The sequence below is a fragment of the Nannobrachium achirus genome (assembly GCF_963921795.1).
Source record: "Nannobrachium achirus genome assembly, chromosome: 7".
NCBI classification, from domain to species: Eukaryota; Metazoa; Chordata; class Actinopteri; order Myctophiformes; family Myctophidae; genus Nannobrachium; species Nannobrachium achirus.
This window is the reverse complement of record NC_137816.1, coordinates 52,025,660-52,039,228: the sequence shown is the minus strand read 5'-3', so window position 1 is coordinate 52,039,228 and position 13,569 is coordinate 52,025,660.

The following is a 13,569-nucleotide window of genomic DNA, read 5'->3' as shown; positions in this document are numbered from 1 at the left end:
GGTTTTGTGCTCGTTGGAATTCTAAGTGATGTTATTTTTTAATATTAGCTGTTTTTTTCTGTTATGTGGCAAAGTGTTATGTTTTGTGCGTTTTAGTGGTAATTGAAATTCTTAGGGTTGTTATATATTTTCTGTTAGGCTGCAAAGTTTCATGTGTTGTGCGTTTTAGTGATAGTCGCGATTCTTAGTGGTATTATTTTTTAATATTTTCTGTTATGTTACAAAGTTCTATGTTTTGTGCGTTTTAGTTCTGGTTGTAAATTCTTAGGGTTGCTATATATTTTCTGTTATGTTTGCTTAGTTTTATATTTTGTGCGTTTTAGTGACAGTCGCAATTCTTAGTGGTGTTATTTTTTTTAAATATTTTTCTGTTACATGGCAAAGGTTTTATGTTTTGGTTCTGGTTGAAAATTCTTAATGTTGTTATTTTTGTAATATTTTATGTTATGTGACAATATTTTATGTTTTGTGCGTTTTGGTTCTGGTTGAAAATTCTTAGGGTTGTTATTTTTGTAATATTTTCTGTTACATGGCTAAGGTTTTATGTTTTGGTTATGGTTGAAATTCTTATTGTTGTTATTTTTGTAATATTTTGTTATGTGGAAAAGTGTTTAGTGGTAGTTGAAATTCTTAGTGGTATTATTTTTTTAATATTTGCTGTTATGTTGCAAAGTGTTATGTTTTGTGTGTTTTAGTGGTGATTGAAATTCTTAGTGATGTTATTTTATACTATTTGATGTTTTGTTTTGTGTTTTAGTGCTGGTTGAAATTTTTGTCATATTTTTTCGGTTATGCTGCAAAGTTTTATGATGTGCGTTTTAGTGGTGATTGGAATTCTTAGTGATGTTATTTTTGTAATATTTTTTTCTGTTATGCTGCAAAGTTGTATGTTTTTTGCGTTTTAGTGTTGAATGAAATTCTTAATGGTGTTATTTTTAAATAATGTTTGTTATGTGGTAAAGTTTAATGCTGTGTGCGTTTATATGGTGGTTGAAATTCATAGTAGTTATTTTTGTAAATATTTTCTGTTATGTTGCAAAGTTGTATGTTTTGTGCGTTTTAGTGGTGATTGAAATTCTTAGTGGTGTTATTTTTTTTTAAATATTTTCTGTTATGTTGCAAAGTTGTATGTTTTGTGCATTTAGTGTTGAATGAAATTCTTAGTGGTGTTATTTTTTAAATATTTTTGTTATGTTACAAAGTTTTATGTTTTGTGCGTTTTAGTGGTGATTGAAATTCTTAGTGGTGTTATTTTTTAAATATTTTTGTTATGTTACAAAGTTTTATGTTTTGTGCGTTTTAGTGGTGATTGAAATTCTTAGTGGTGTTATGTTTTAAATATTTTTGTTATGTGGCAAAGTTTTATGTTTTGTGTGTTTTAGTGTTGAATTAAATTCTTAGTGGTGTTATTTTTCTGTTATGTTGCAAAGTTGTATGTTTTGTGCGTTTTAGTGTTGAATGAAATTCATAGTGGTGTTATTTTTGTAAAATGTTTCTGTTATGTTGCAAAGTTTTATGTTTTGTGCGTTTTAGTGGTGATTGAAATTCTTAGTGGTGTTATGTTTTAAATATTTTTGTTATGTGACAAAGTTTTGTTTTGTGCGTTTTAGTGGTGATTGAAATTCTTAGTGGTGTTATGTTTTAAATATTTTTGTTATGTGGCACAGTTTTATGTTTTGTGCGTTTTAGTGGTGGTTGAAATTCTTAGTGGTGTTATGTTTTAAATATTTTTGTTATGTGGCAAAGTTTTGTTTTGTGCGTTTTAGTGGTGGTTGAAATTCTTAGTGGTGTTATGTTTTAAATATTTTTGTTATGTGGCAAAGTTTTGTTTTGTGCGTTTTAGTGGTGATTGAAATTCTTAGTGGCTATGTTTTAAATATTTTTTTATGTGACAAAGTTTTATGTTTTTGAGCGTTTTAGTGGTGAATGAAATTCTTAGTGGTGTTATGTTTTAAATATTTTTTTTATGTGACAAAGTTTTATGTTTTTGAGCGTTTTAGTGGTGAATGAAATTCTTAGTGGTGTTATTTTTGTAAAATGTTTCTGTTATGTTGCAAAGTTTTATGTTTTGTGCGTTTTAGTGGTGGTTGAAATTCTTGGTGGTGTTATGTTTTAAATATTTTTGTTATGTGGTAAAGTTCTAGGTTTTGTGCGTTTTAGTGGTGAATGCAATTCTTAGTGGTTATGTTTTAGATATTTGTGTTATGTGGCAAAGTTTTATGTTTTGTGCGTTTTAGTGGTGATTCTATTTTGTTTGCAAGTTTTATGTTTTGTTGATGGTGTACGGGGTTGTTTAGTTATGTTGAAGTGTATGAGGGCCATGTTTTATTCAAATTGTATGGGGAGAAACACTAGTTAGATCAAAATAGACAGGTAGCATTGAATAGCGAATCCTTCATACCTCATATCTATGTCAGTTGTAATATTCAAAACTATAGCACATTATGTGTCCTGTGATAAAGTTTTGCTGATCAGCAAACTATTGGGGACTTGAGGAGCTTGGAGACACGTATGTGTTGATTCAAAGACTATTATACCTCACACTTCAGAATATTGTGGGCTATTTTATAAGTGCAATGAATAATTGTTTTAAAATTGTTTTAAAACACACTAAATAGTCATCTTAGACATACACTATACTGAAAATGTACCGTATCAAAATGTGTATGATAGGTAAAATATTGGGGATGTATGGGACATTTGATGAAATTCATATGGATACCGCTTTTACATACTCAGATTCATTGTTTGTCACAAAATAATATGTGATCTCCCTATCCCCAGCAACTTACAACGAATACACAAATCTTTGTTAGTGATTCAGCCTATCATATATAACTATACCCCCTACTACTGTCAACTTAGTGTTCCATGAGTACATCTGACACATAATTTCATAAAAAGGCCGGTATGATGGGTTTGCAATTCCATCTGAAATAAGCATCATTACACATTACATGAATACACAGACAATCAGTCCTCATATCTATGCTGTTTGAGATTTGTTCACAAAAAGAGCAAAATAGTTTTCTCATAGCCACCTAATGTATCAGGTCTGTCACCTATAGCTAAGCTTTGTAGATAACCACCCTCTGGGCCCCATGCAATATGGATAACATTTGCCATTTAGCTCCGGTGTCCTGATTAACCAAAGAGAAAAAAAAATCTGAAATCTGTACATTTAGACTATGCAGTATAGGTTGTATCCCAATGCATAGCATTATACATAAATTCTATCTACAGTAATTACATTATGTCCTATCACATCAGCCTACCATATAGCATATAATAGCGTACAATATGTGCTGTGGCAACATGCTATGGGTTATGATGCTGTATGTATAGTTAAATATTTAGATTATACGCAATATGTTGTACAATTTAAGGAATACCTAGTCTTTTAACCCATCTATAGATAATATACTATAACAAATAAATGTTTTCAGTGTATTGGACTAATGTCACAAAAACTTTAAAAATGTTAACATATTCATGTAATGGGATGTTTTAGTGAATATAATGTAAATCGAATGAACATGGTTAGTCTCTTGCATATCATAAGGTTTAAACACAGTGATACCCCATATTTGGGGCTGTTGAGATTTGTTCACACAAAAAGAGTAAACTAGTTTTCTCACAGACTGCCTGTAACAGGTATCTTTTACCAATTTGGGATTCAAGTGGTTAAAACACTAATATAAGGTTATTTTCAATCTGTCATTGCCTTGTTGGTATAATTGTAACTTGTTTGTTATGGGATGGGTCGATAGTTGTAACTGAGACCATTGGGGGGTTAATATCAGATAAACATAATAGAAAAGCCCCTCATTTACCAATACTCTGTGGAGACAGTCAGTAGCCTGGTAAGAATTAATAGACCTATAGGGAATTGACATGTAACAAAATGATCTGACTGGTTGAATAAAACAGTAACTGGTTGATCATTTTCAATTTTAACATTATGGTGGCTTTAGTGCTTATGTTATCATTTGATTAGAGATTATACCAACCAAACCATACACATTTATGTTAAGAATATATCACAGAAAAAGTTAAAATAGCAGATCTACAAAGCTGACACTCTATAATTCTTTGTAATATTAGGACATTGTCATGTGTATTACCAGTAGTAGAGTCAGTCATACTAGTGAAAATAGCCGATCTACAAGTTGGGTTCCTCTCTCATTTTGTAATGTTAATGAGAAATACATTTATTATTTTATAGATACAACTACTGACCACGCAAATAATCCCCCTAGTCACAACCCAACGAATCCATGAATAAATCACACCATATTCCAATATATTATTCAACATGATTTCCTCATGCAAATAATACTTTCAAACATCACCCCCCCAGTGAAAATAATAGATAGGCAAGGTATTACCCCAAAATAACACATCTACAAGCTGTTAGCCTATGGGTTCAAAATAGCCAGTCTACAAGCTGGTACTCAAAATAACAATCTACAAGCTACAAGCAAATGTAATTATTAATGGACAATACAAATAGTATTTTACCACTGCAGTACACACATGTTCCTATGACCATATCATGGACAATAACAAATCCACCCACCTGCTACCCATCATCATTTTGTAATATTAATACAATGTCATGTGTAGTACCAGTTCTGACCACTATGGCTGCGTTTAGTGATAAGGCAGACTATATTTTCAGTATATTATTCAACAGGGACATCCCTCAAGCCTATAATACTGTTACAGCACAGATGCAGTACCACTAGTGACCACTCACATAGACATGGGTGACTCTTGTCATGGCAATCACTATGGCAGTTGGTCAACAGTTGCACATCTACAAGGAGTAGCATAAACAATGGCAGTTGGCCAGAAGTTGCACATTCTGGTTGCCTCACGTTGCATCAACTATACCATGACAACACACTTTAATGTGCGTTTAATATCAAATAGTTACAGAGGGTTAGAGTAGATTGCTACTGTATGTGCTGTCATTCCACAATACACAACCGTTGGCCAGAAGTTGCACATTCTACTTGCAACACATTGCATCAACTATGCAGACAAACCTTTATCATCACAGCATACACACACCCTCTCATAATAAGCCACCCCCCTACCATGACAATACACTATCAGTTTTTAGCTCAGAATAAAGTTGGCCAACAGTTGCACAAACACACACACACTTTCAGATCATTTAATTCATTTCATCTTAACCCCCAACCCTAAGCATTAAATCATTAGCACTGCAATGATCAATGGTAACAGACGAACCTTTATCATCTCTAGAAGCCATGATTCTTACAAATGCCTAAAATAGCAGATCTACAAGTACATATTGTGTCGCGCCGTGAGGCGTTGTGAGCTTGTAGGTTGGTACCTTTTAATAGGTAATGTTCATATTAGATCAACAACTTCCTTTCAACTATTTAAAACAGCGCTATCCTCTTACTTTGAAACTACCTGATCATGCTTTCATCAATTGCTAATTAACAGTATAACAGATCTTTAAGTGTTTTGCTAAGCAGAGTAGGGGGGACTTGGTACAACATATGTAGTTATTTCACCTACTTTTACACTTGATTTTATTTCTTTTACCCTATAAAACCATGGTATGGCCTATGATCACATTATATTTTATCGAATGGCTGATTAGTTATGAGAAGCTTTCAAATAACAGGTTACCTAATGTTAGTGTGATAAGAGATACAGTCAGTAGAGTACTGTAGATAAGAAGACTTGTGAAAAATGAGGAAGTTTAGGATTAACTAACCAGAGATGGGGGCACTTGGTACAACATGTAGTTATTTCACCTACTTTTACACATGATTTAATTTTTGTTTACCCTTTTAAATATCTTATGTATAAACACATTGTTTTATCGAATGACTGATTGTCGTGTAACACTTTCAAATGACAGATCAGCTACTGCTTGTATGATCAGAGATAAAGATATAGAGTACCCTCTTGGTGTCATCTGTGGGGGGTCAGATAAGGGTAATTAGATACCTTGATAAGGAAATATATTTGTGCACCCTGTCATACAGTACCCAATATGACTATGCATGGGTGGAAGGGTTTTGAAATCACAGGTGTAGATGAAACTAAATTATAATGTAGGTTTAATATCAACTAAGGGCTTCAGAGTTAGTAAAGGGGGTCCTCAAAAGCTTCCAATCATTTTATATTAACACTGTAGAACTGTACACAAAAATAGCAGATCTACATGCATACCATGAGACGTTGTGAGCTTGCAGATTGGCTATTTTCGCAAAGAGGTTTGGTGTAGGGGGACAAAATAGCCAATCTGCAAGAATTAAATATATGAAAAAACACCCCCTGATGTGTAGATCAGTCTTTTAGACAACAATGGTTACACCGATTATACAATGTAATCCAATGATACATGTTTGGTACATCTAATTATATCATTTACTATGATACACTGCTTGCATCACGTTAGAATGGAAGACTTCAGCCCTGCACTACCATCTCCGCAATAATGTCGCAAAGAGTTACACACACACACTGCTGCTATAAATGTTGCAGACAGATGCACAGACACAGTTGATCTAGAAGTTGTACAATAACTATTAACTAACCCCCCTCAGGCCCAGCTGTGTAGATCAGTCTTTTTGACAACCCCCTCAATAATGCTGCAAGGAGTTGCACATCACCTGGCAGATGGCCAGAAGTTGCACAGCAACGTTGCTCAACTATGCAGACAGGCACATGAAGCACTCACACAGGCCCACACTTCCTCTTCTCTCTGCTCTCTCTCTCATCATTAACATGCAAACACACAAATTAAACAATTTAACAATTAAGCCTTCGCAGCTTGCAGTACCATTTCTCGCCGTATCAATGTCCAACACTTTCTGGTAAGTAATACCACTCTGAATATGACATAGATAATACATACAATGTCACTGTGCAATGTTGTGAGCTTGTAGATGATTAGTTATAACTGTTTACATACACACACACGCACCCAGGCACTTAATGCAAGTTTAATCCCTTACCCCACCCCACAGGCCCAGCTGTGTAGATCAGTCTTTTTGACAACCCCTCAATAATGCTGTAAGGAGTTGCACATCACCTGGCAGTTGGCCAGAAGTTGCACAGCAACGTTGCTCAACTATGCAGACAGGCACATGAAGCACTCACAAACCCACACTCTGCTCTCTCTCCTTCACTCTATCTCTCACCACAATATAAAACTATATAAAACCACAAAATATAATTATGAATACATTAATTAAATAAATGTAATTTAATCATTAATTTATGCAACAATTAAAATATTTTAATTTAATCATTAATTTATTCAATTAATTTAATTTAATCATTAATTTATGCATTAATTAAAACAGCGCCACTTTTCCCCCTAGTGGTCACAAATGATAAAAATGCGCACCCTATTAGACTACTCATTTACAGAATTAAATTCTGTAAAAAAAAAAAAAAAAAAATCTGAGAATTTTTTTTTTTTTTTTTTACATGACATGTCACGCGTACCTTCGCGGAACCATCGTGTAAAGACGCGATGCGTCCAGACGCTTTGATGCAGCGCAACGTGTGCCCCGGAGTGCCACTGGAGCAGAACTAACGCATGCATGCACGCACGCATATGTAAACAAAAAGCCATTTGGCACACATGCGTCGCTTCGCTTAGCTGGCACGGAAAAGCCGCCATAGTGTGTGTGTGTGTGTGTGTGTGTGTGTGTGTGTGTGTGTGTGTGTGTGTGTGTGTGTGTGTGTGCGTGCGTGCGTGCATGCGTGCGTGCGTGCGTGCGTGCGTGCGTGCGTGCGTGCGTGCGTGTGTGTGTGTCTATGGCTCAACAGCGCCACTTGGTCACCAGCAGTATTGAAGCCCAGGCTACAAAGTAACATGCATAGATAGTAACATAGACAGAGCGGTTGACCACCGCTCAAAAAACATCATCCCATCAGAATTTTGCAGCCTACTTGGGAAGAAATATATGCAGATTTGTGATTGGTGGTTCCACTATAGGCACTTTATGAAATTTGCAAAGGGCCAAGTAATAGTAATTCATTGACAGACTAATTTCAATTGACGATACAATTGACAAATCGTATCATCCCTCTAAATGGGTGGTATTCATTATCCCAAAAGAGTGAAGTCAAAATGCTTTATATGATTCGTAGACCTCAGATAGTTCCAGTTACATGATAAATTGATTCAGATGTGATGATAAATCAGATTATTTCTCTACTGTACCGTTTGCTGCTATCTTCTGGGAATTATTGAGAGGCTCCGACCTGGTAATTGCTGTAAAAGAATTGCTCCACTGGAGTGAACGGAGTAACAAATTTGCCTGCGAGGTTCATGAATCACAATAGGGGATAGCAGTGTGGGTTTCTATCTGTGGCACCACAAAATGGCTGCCACTGCTATGCCCTATTGGCCTAAATGGTTCATGATGGCAATCAAGCCTTGACTCTGTTACAGCTAGAGAGGGCATATTTGTTTCAGATTAATTATCCACGTCGTTGTCAAGGTTAATTTCGAATAAAAAGTTTATCAGAACACGGTAGCTTAATTTAGAGCAGAAAAACCTCCAGCAATTCCTGTGGATCAAGGAAGCAAACGTTTTACTGCTGGGTTGTTTACTTTTTGGCTCAGGAATGCATGGGTCCTTGGACAAAGTTGGATTTTCTGATTGAAGAAGTGTTTTCCAGTCATCTGAAAGCTTCAGTTTAGCCTTAAAACATGTGAAGACACCAGATAGAGCTCCATCTGTAAATAGGCAGCAAAAATATTATCATTGCTCGTAATGAGAAGGTTAGGATGAACCAGGACATTTTTGAAATGTCTAATTAACTGTGTGGGCAAGCAGGAGTTCACGATGAAGGAGCAGGCTCTGCAAACACCTTTAATTACCTGTTGCTGGATTTAGTGTCAGGATATGACAACGACCTGCACCAACACCTCACCACATCCATGGTGTTCAATGGCACATGATCTAAGATTCTATAGTCAGTTCTGTCTGGAGAAAAGTTTCACAGAATAACTGAAAAGGAGAAAGCGAAGTTTGACAGGGTATATAGGACGCCCTAAGGGCGAGAAGCGTCTGTGAGGTCAGATGTAGAGGTATTGACCAGCTCCATACAGGTATGATGATAGGTGATGATACTCAGCAGTCTTGATTTGCAAATGAATTCTTCATTGGCCATATAGAGCATTCATATATTAATATTCTTGCCCATATTATGGGCATTGCCAAATATGGGCTAAATATTATTGATTGATTGATTGATTGAAGAATGTATTAGAAGTTTGCAATAGAAAAAAGTACAGTTTCATGACAGTACAAATCACTGGTACAACTTAAAGGAGATCCTAGAAAGCAGAGGCTTATTTCCACAGGAACCACACTTTAAGTATCTCATATAACATTGAAAGACAGACGGATAGGACATAGTACTTTATCTAGGATAATATCAGTTTCAAAAGCATGACATCAAATACAAAGGCAGAAAAAGAGAAAAAAGGGGGGGGGGGGCATGGGGGCTTAGTCTATTTACAAGTCACGGGTAGCAGCTGTCTGAAGGTGACTTTTCATACCAATTTTGAAGGAGGCTAGGGATTTGCTCTCCTTTAGGGCTTGTGGAAGGGCGTTCCACATGTTGATGGTGTAGCAGGAGAACGAGTTAGAGCCTTGTTTAGTGTTAAATCTACGTTGATGATGATTAGTGGAGCTGCCTCTGGTGTTGTGATCGTGAACATCCTTGACCTTTAAGAAGTAGTTTGTCAGGTACATGGGAATCTTGGAGGTGTAGTGTATCTTGTACACCAGGCCCATTGCAAGATGCTGTACTCTGTCAGCTACTTTGAGCCATCCCACGCTTTCGTGGTGATGATCGGTAAGGTGGGTCTGAGGAGGGAGACCAAGCACAACCCTAATTGCAGCATTGACATCAGGGATCTCCATATATGATTGCCAGTACAGGCTGTCTTGGTCATTGAGTCAACAATGTGATGTCTTAACAGGTCAGCTAGACATTGAGGCGTTACCCACTGATTTACGGAAAGGATCTGTGGGTTTCATAGTAAACTGCGACCTACCTGCGACCTGCTAGGCTGATGTGTAACCTGACAGCGGCATTGCGGGTTCGAGTCCCGTTCCCGATGATCTTTGCTGCATGTCCCTCCCCATCTCTCTCTCCCTGTCTCCTGTCTGTCTCTACTGTAAATCTAGAGAAAGAAAAGATTTGTCTCTCCACTTGGCCTTGGTTCTCAAAGAGACATTTGTGCACAGTAGCCTACAGGGTTTCACTGCAGCGTTAATTGACAGTCTCCAAGTCTCTCAAGATGTGTTCGTCTGAGACTCTGAAATCTCTGAAAATGTCTAGAGAATAAATTGTAACATAATTAGCGTGGTTGCCCCTGCAGGGCAACCAGACTATAGTACTTGTCCGACTTTATTTCCATCTTTCTTGATAAACTTTATTTTGCCGCGCTACTCCTCCCACAGTTTTGGTGACACACACTTGCACACGCACACAAATGTATTCATGAATGAATTTTCTCCACTGACTTTAATTGAAAATAAACTTTCCCAAATATGAGGTGACTGACATCATAGACCACATGCGACTGACAGTATGTCCATATATTGGCATTCCAAGATATGGGCTTAATATTGATCGTGTCACGGCAAACACACTTGCAATTTCCAATTGCATCTTTCTTGTTTCCCCATAATCTTGCCTTTGCAGTCATGCAAATAACTCTTACTGGAAAGACAATTTGAGAGACCAACAGCCTCCAAATTCCTAGATTGTCAACCACTTTAACATTCCTGGCTCTTCTGAATCCTAAGCAGTTCAGTTACAGTGACCATTTTCCCCATGCTGCCTTTTCAAAGCTGACATTAATAATGTTACCCTAAAAAAAAAATAACTGAAAGAAATCATGGTAGTATGTGTACATGCCTGTCCACTCCACTTCAGGGGCGTCAATTGGGTATGGGAGGCAGCTGCCATACCCTGGGTCCAGGGGCGTTGTGAGCATGCAGATCTGCTATTTTCACAATAGAACCGTGTTATACAAAATGTAATGCCTCTTTTCCATGAGGACTCCCATCTTTGCCATACCCTAGCTTTGGCTGAACTGACGCCACTGCTCCACTGCCTCTGTGGAGACTGGAGAGGTCATTATCTGCGCTAAAGCTCATAAAGTAATATATCTGAGGAACAACACCTGTCAGTCATATCACCGAGAAATGACAGGTGCCATTAAAATTCAAGCATCAGTTGCATGACCCCGCCATTAACCACTTCCCAAAACACTGGCTGATGGGCTTTTGTTTTTTAAACAATAAGTGAATGATAATTAAAGTTGTACCATGTAACTTTTTTTATAAAACAAATCTTAAAATTGTCCTAACTGTTAAATCGCTAAAGTTTTAGAACACCCACTCCGTTATTTTCAGCTTCTGAAGCCTTCTCTTTATATGTTTTCTATGATCCTGCCGTGGACCGGATTTCGCGCCAAAATGACGTAATCTGCATCATCTGTATACGTTGTGTATACGTTGCCCAATCACATCGCCGATCATGCACACATGGTACACTACCGGCCAATCACAGCTTATCTGCTCTGGTCTCCAGGAAGCGCCTCCGCTTGGCTACAGTGTTTACCATGGTGAAGGATTTTAACCTCTTAATCCACAAATCCTGGCCAGAAAATTACGTTCTACCATGCGTTCTACCCCTCCACGGATTACTATCGGTCGCGGTGGTTTGCGGCGCCGCTCCGGTGGTCCGCGCCGGTGGTCCGCGACGACTACGGCCGAAAAACGGCCGAAAGAAGCAATACCGCTACTGACCACTAGTTGAACTTACACAGTATAGCTTTAAGTGATACGTTTCAAAAACATATTAAAAACTAAAAAAAAAGGATTTGTCTTTAAGGCCTAACAAAATAATATGTTGGTTTCCGGTTGGCGACCGACCCTATTAAATACGTGCGACCCAGATGATTTTATTGGCATTTGGAGTGAAAATAAAAAAAATAAATAAAATTAAGTCAAAATCCGACCGAGTCGATCAAAAACGTCTTACAAAAAATACATTTGGTGCGACCACATTCGCGAAGTTTAATCAAAGTTTTCTTTCGTCTAAAATATCATGTGCGCAAATGTTTTGTTTTACTATTCATGCGTCATTGCGTCATCGCGAGGAGACGGCGGCGCACAACAACAACAGCAGCACATGCATGTCCTCCTCCAGCCATGGACCTGTGTACAGTGTCTGTCGTCTGCCCGTGCAAACCACCTCCTAAAATAATTCGATTGACTACTAAAACGTTTGCAGACATAATTAAGGAGGTGAAACAGTGCCGATGTCAGTTTTCATCAGCAGCAGGGAGACACCACCGAGCGGATACATGGACCCACATCTCAGTCGACATACTCTCTACGCCCACCGAGCCTCTAGCCTCTCAGGCTGGGTCTGTTTTGGCCATGTTCGACTTTAAATATTTAGCCCTGAGATGCGAGGAGGAAGCCTCGGAATCGGAGCCTTCGTCGTCTCATGCATCTGCCCCTCAGTCAGCATTTGACCGATTGTTTGCAGCCCAACGTAACGTGCACTTGCCCACCTTCAAACAAGCTCAGAACAAAAAGGAGGAGTTCGTTGTTTAACGACGTACTAAACTTACTACGAGAGAGACAAGTATTAATATTATTGGTATGTGAGTGATACAGCACTTTACTTTGGTACTTTACTTAGAGTTGAATTAAAACTCAAAAGTATTCAACCAGTGTGTGGACATTCTATTCAAAGTTTTCAATTGTTTATTGTTTGTTTTCAGACACTATTTTGTAAGTGCAGTGTACATGAACCATTTAATGATTTAGAAATTGGTAACTCAGGAAAACAGAATATATTAAAAAAGAAGCATATCGATTATTGCCATAGGGGGGGGAAAAAAAAAAACTACCTACCCATCCTTCCCATGAGGAAATAAAATAAAATTCCTTGCTACCCATCATGCCCACAAAAAAATAAAAATAAAAAATAAAATAAAATAAATTCCCTACCTACTCAGCCCTAAAATGACAGCCAACCGGAAACCAAAGGTTTTTTTTGTTAGGCCTAAGTGTTTATTGCACTAGAGTTCAGCAGCTTTATGGAGGCTAGAAGACACAATATAGCTTTAAGCTTGCGGCTTGATTTGCACTTTGGCACTGCATTCAGAGTGGTTTTGAGATACGAGCTTCACATTTTTCACATTCTAAATAGCAAAAGTGTTAGTATAGGGCTGCTATTTTTTTCAGGTCAGTTATTTTCAGGTTATCAAAAAGAAAACCGCTTTAAAAGTAGGTTACTCTGATGTCAAAATCCTATCACAGATCTGGCCAAGTAGTTTACAGTACTGTACTGTCACTCATTCAAGGACTGTCAAAATACAAATCCATTGTTGGATATCCTTATGTTCTGTCAAGCTGAAAGGGTATGCCGCAGGTAATTTTTCACCATGGATGTAAATGTATAAACAATCTTCAACAAAAAGTGCTGATCTTGAATTTTTGTCAAATGTTCAGAAAGAGCGAG